The 4,861-nt window shown below is 41.5% G+C and overlaps 1 protein-coding gene across 6 annotated transcripts in view; it reads right to left on the reverse strand.

Annotated features, from left to right (window-relative positions):
* Positions 1–4,861, reverse strand: part of tom1 (target of myb1 membrane trafficking protein) — a 111,131-nt gene that overhangs the window by 60,096 nt on the left and 46,174 nt on the right. The window lies entirely within an intron of this gene.

A 4,861-nucleotide genomic window follows, 5' to 3' on the forward strand; every position in this document is an offset into this window, starting at 1 on the left:
GGCTCCCTCACACGACCCTTTGCTCCCTGCCTGACGGGCACATACTTATCAAGGACACTCAATAGTTGCTCCTTGAACATGCTCTACATATCAATTACACCCTTGCCTTGAAGCTTACTTTTCCAGGCCACACATCCTAAGTCATGCCTCACAGCATCATAATTTCCCTGCCCCCATCTATAACTCTTGCCCTGTAGTGCACACTTATCCCTCTCCATCACTAGAGTAAAGGTCACCGAATTGTGGTCACTGTCCCCAAAGTGCTCACCTACCTCTAATTCTAACACTTGGCCTGGTTCATTACCCAGAACCAAATCCAGTATGGCCTCACCTCTTGTTGGCCTATCTACATATTGTGTCAGGAAATTTGGGCTTGCCCCCATCCACATCAAAGTGACTGCCTAGACTATAGTGATGTAGTATAAGAGAGACCATAACTGGGTTAGAGAATTCCAAAGACTCATCACCCCCAAGTGAGAGATTTTCCCCAAGTGCTCAGTTATTACATCTTTTGTAATAGATTCTGGCATTTTCCTAAGTATTGACAAATGAACAGGTCGAGAGCTCTTAATGCTCCCTCTCCTTCCCTTTTTAAATACTGGGGCTACAAAAGTCGAACCAAAAACAGAAATTGCTGAAAAAGCTCAGCAGGTCTGGCAGCATTTGTGGAGAGAAATCAGAGCTAGGGTTTCGGGTCACTCGACCCGAAACATTAACTCTGATTTCTCTCTACAGATGCTGCCAGACCTGCTGAGCTTTTCCAGCAATTTCTGTTTTTAGCTGGGATCAGATTTGCTACTTTCCAGTGTGTAGGAACCTTTCCAGAATCTTGAAAGACATCCATCAATGCATCCACTATTTCTATGTCTACCTCCTTCAAAATTCTGGGATAAAAACTTATTCCATCCAAGATCTTTAAATCCAGTTAAATTTTTCAAACACTACACCTTTACTAATTCCTTTCAGTTCTTCAGTTTCACAAGTCTGTTGGCTGCACAACATTACTGGGAGCCTTTGTTTCGGGTTCTATGGGGACCAAGTAATTGTTTACATTCTTGCCATTGCCCTGTTCTCCACCACCAATTCACCAGTCTCCTGCAATGGACTCTCACTGTTCTACCTAATCTTTTCCTTTTCACAAAGAAACTTCTACAGTCTGCCTTTACAGTTTTCACAAATTACATTCATTTTCTGTTTTCCTCTTTTTAGGGTTTATTTGGTCACCTTGGTACCACTTTTTCTGGCATTTTTATTGGTCGCTTTGCCAATTTAATAAATATTTGTGTAACTTTTTACATGACAGAGCCACAATTCAAATTCTATCCTTCTGGGAGGGTGGGGTATTAAGATAAATGACACGCAGCAGAGTGGACTAAAAAAACTTCTTTTTTATTTTCAGTTAAGTAGTAAAACTAGAAAGAGCCAGATGAGACCTTTAATGCTCACCAGCAGGGAATGAGGCAGAGGGTAGACCAAAAAGAGTTACATTTAGTAACACTAAATTAGCATTTACCACTGTTCATGCACCTTTCAAGTTAGTCTCTGCTGAAATCATACAAAAATGGAGATAGAATGCAGTCTGCTTCTCGGCTTGGGTTTTTGCTCTTCTTCCAGCCAGCTTTGTAGATGATTTTTGAGGGAAGGGATATTTGTGAGGAAGATGGTACAGGTATCTCACTCAGTATTGAATTACATACTCTCTCCCATCAATGAAGAGGACAGGAGAGCTTTAGTGACAGGGGATTCAATTGTAAGGGGAACTGACAGATGGTTCTGCAGAAGTAAATGTGAATCTTGAATGCTATGTTGCCTCACTAATACCAGAGTCAGGGAGGTCTTTAGATTTTTGGATCATTGGGATAGCTTTCAAGATAGGTGATACCTGAACAAGCTGGATAGGTAATACCTAAACCAGAATGGGTCCAATTAACTTGCTGGGAGCTTTGCTTGTGCTGGGGAGGTTTTAAAATTATCTGGCAGGGAAATGGGGCACAAAGCCAGAGTCAATGTATAACTGGCAAGAAGGTCCAATCAAATATAGAAGGAATGCCAGTACAGTCCAATAAGGGGAGAAGACATGAGCAGGATAAGGCACTTGGCAGGTCTGGAAAGTTAAATTGTGCCTATTTTAATTTAAGTCCATGACTGGTAAAGCAGATGGACTTACAGCACTGATCAGTACATGGGAATATAATGTTGTTACAATCACCGAGACATAGTTGAACAAAGGACAGAATTGGTAGCTAACGTTCCAGGATATAGAAGTTTTGGGTGTGATATTTGTGGGTGGTGGTGGTTGGAGAAGTGGTGGCCTTACATGATTGATAAAGGAAACTATCACTGCAGTAATGAGGAAGGGCATCTGAGAGGGCCTTCAAATGAAGCCATTTTAAGAGCTTAGAAATAAAAAAAAAAGGACAGTTAATCTTTTGGGATTATACCACAGGCCTTCAAACAGTCAGAGAGACAGAACAGCAAATATTGAAGCAAACCTTAAAAAGTTATGAAAGAAGCAGGAGATTACAATTTTCCTAACATTAACTGGGATCATCTTAGTGTGAAAGAATCAGACATTTTTTGAAGTGCAGCACATAGATAGCCTTATTGGAGATGGGGGCAGTACTAGACCGAATACTTGGGAACAAAGCTGATCAAATGGTTGAAGTTCCAGTGGGCAAACACTTTGGGAACAGTGACCAAAATGCAGTTTCAAAGTCAGTAAGTGCAGAGGTTAAAAACACAACTTAAGGCAATGCTGATTTCAATGTCATTAGATAAAATCTGGCAACATCGACTGGGAAATGATACATTCAGCTAAGGTTACATTTGGAAAGTGGGGGTCTTTTTTTAAAAATTCATTCACAGGAGATGGATGTTGCAGACTGGGCCAACATTTATTGCCCTTTCCTAATCGCCCAAAAGGCAGTTGAGAGTCCACCACATTGCTGTGGGTCTGGTGCCATATGTTGTCCAGACTGGGTAAGCATGGCAGCTTCCTTCCCTAGTAAACCAAGTGGATTTTTCAGACAATGGATTAATGGTCATCATTAGACTCTTAATTCCAGATTTTATTGAATTAAAATTTCACTACCTGCCATGGTGGGGTTCAAACCCAGGTTCCCAGAACATTACCAGGGTTTCCGGTATAATAGTCTAGTGATAACATCACTAGGCCATCACCTCCCCATTGAAAGTAGGATAGCAAGAATTCAGGGTCAGTATGTTCCTCCAAGAGTGAACCTGCCTGGACCTGCAAAGGCAGCAGGTCCAGGCAAACCTGGATGTCAAGGGATACAGAGCTTGATAAAGAAAAGGAAGGAAGCCTATCTCAGACACAGTGCATTAAAAACAGGAGAGGCCCTTGAAATTATAGAAAGTCTAGGAGGCTACTTAAAAAAGGAAATTAGAAGGGCAAAGAAGGGTCATGAAATATCTTTGACAGAGGGCATCAAGAAAAATCCCGTGGTTTCTTCAAGTATATTAAGAGTAAGAGAAAGGGTGGGACCTATTAGAAAAAAAAAGGCATCCTGTGTGTGGAGCCAGTGGACATGGGTGAGGTCTTAAATGAATACTTCTCATGCATATTTAGAGGAGAAAGACATTGTAACTGGGGATTTCAGTTGAAATAGTAATGTTCTAGAACACTTTAATATTAACAAGGAGGTATTAGACATTTAACAGGTATACAGGTGTACAAATTGTGTTCTAGGCTGTGGATAATAATTAATACCTTGCTGGCCACAAATGAAGTGTTAAATGACTGGAGGAGAGCTAACTTAGTTCCTTTGTTCGAGAAGGGCAGTAGGAATAGATCAAGTAATTACTGACCAGTTAGTTTGACGAAAGTGGTAGGGAAATTATTGGAAAAAATTCTGAAGGACAGAATTAATCAAAACTTAGAAAGGCAAGTATTAGTCTGGGAAGGTCAGCATGTATTTGTTTGAGAGAGATCCTGTCTGACTAATTTAATTGTTTTTTGAAAATGGAAAATAAATACAGCTGTACAGGCCACTTTTGGAATATTGTGCAAAATTCTGGTCTCCCTCCTACAGGAAGGTTGTTGTGAAACTTTCTGAAAGAGCTCAGAAAATATTTACAAGAATGTTGCCAGGGTTGGAGGTTTGAGCTACAAGGAGAGATGAGAGTGTGGCTGTTTTCCCTGGAGCGTCAGAGGCTGCAGGGTGACCGCTGGAATTGCGCTATTGCCAAGAGACGTAGGCATTCTCCAAAATACCATACTCTAATTCTTCAGAAATGCTGTAGGCAAATCGTGCTGCCAAAACGTGCGTCATCACGACCTATTTCTACTGGTTCTTTTGTGGCAAGAATATTGCAATGGCACTTGTTTTAGCAAGTATGTTAGCTGCCATTAACTTGTGTAGTATCACCTCTTTGCAATGCTACACGTAGGTCTTTGGTAGCATTGATTATATAGATGAATATCCCAACCAATCTAGTCCCACCTGCCAGCACCCGTCCCATATCCCTCCAAACCCTTCCTATTCATATACCCATCCAAATGCCTTTTAAATGTTGCAATTGTACCAGCCTCCAGCACTTCCTCTGGCAACTCATTCCATGCCCGTACCATCCTCTGCGTGAAAAAGTTGCCCCTTAGGTCTCTTTTATATCATTCCCCTCTCACTATGCCCTCGAGCTCTGGACTTCCCCAGCCAGGGAAAAGACTTTGCCTATTTATCCTATCCATGCCCCTCATAATTCTGTAAATCTCTATAAGGTCACCCCTCGATCTCCGACGGTCCAGGGAAAACAGCCCCAGCCTATCCAAACTCTCCCTACAACTCAAGTTCTCCAACCCTAGCAACATCCTTGTAAATCTTTTCTGAACCCTTTCAAGTTT

The sequence above is a fragment of the Chiloscyllium plagiosum genome, chromosome 39 (assembly GCF_004010195.1).
Source record: "Chiloscyllium plagiosum isolate BGI_BamShark_2017 chromosome 39, ASM401019v2, whole genome shotgun sequence".
NCBI classification, from domain to species: Eukaryota; Metazoa; Chordata; class Chondrichthyes; order Orectolobiformes; family Hemiscylliidae; genus Chiloscyllium; species Chiloscyllium plagiosum.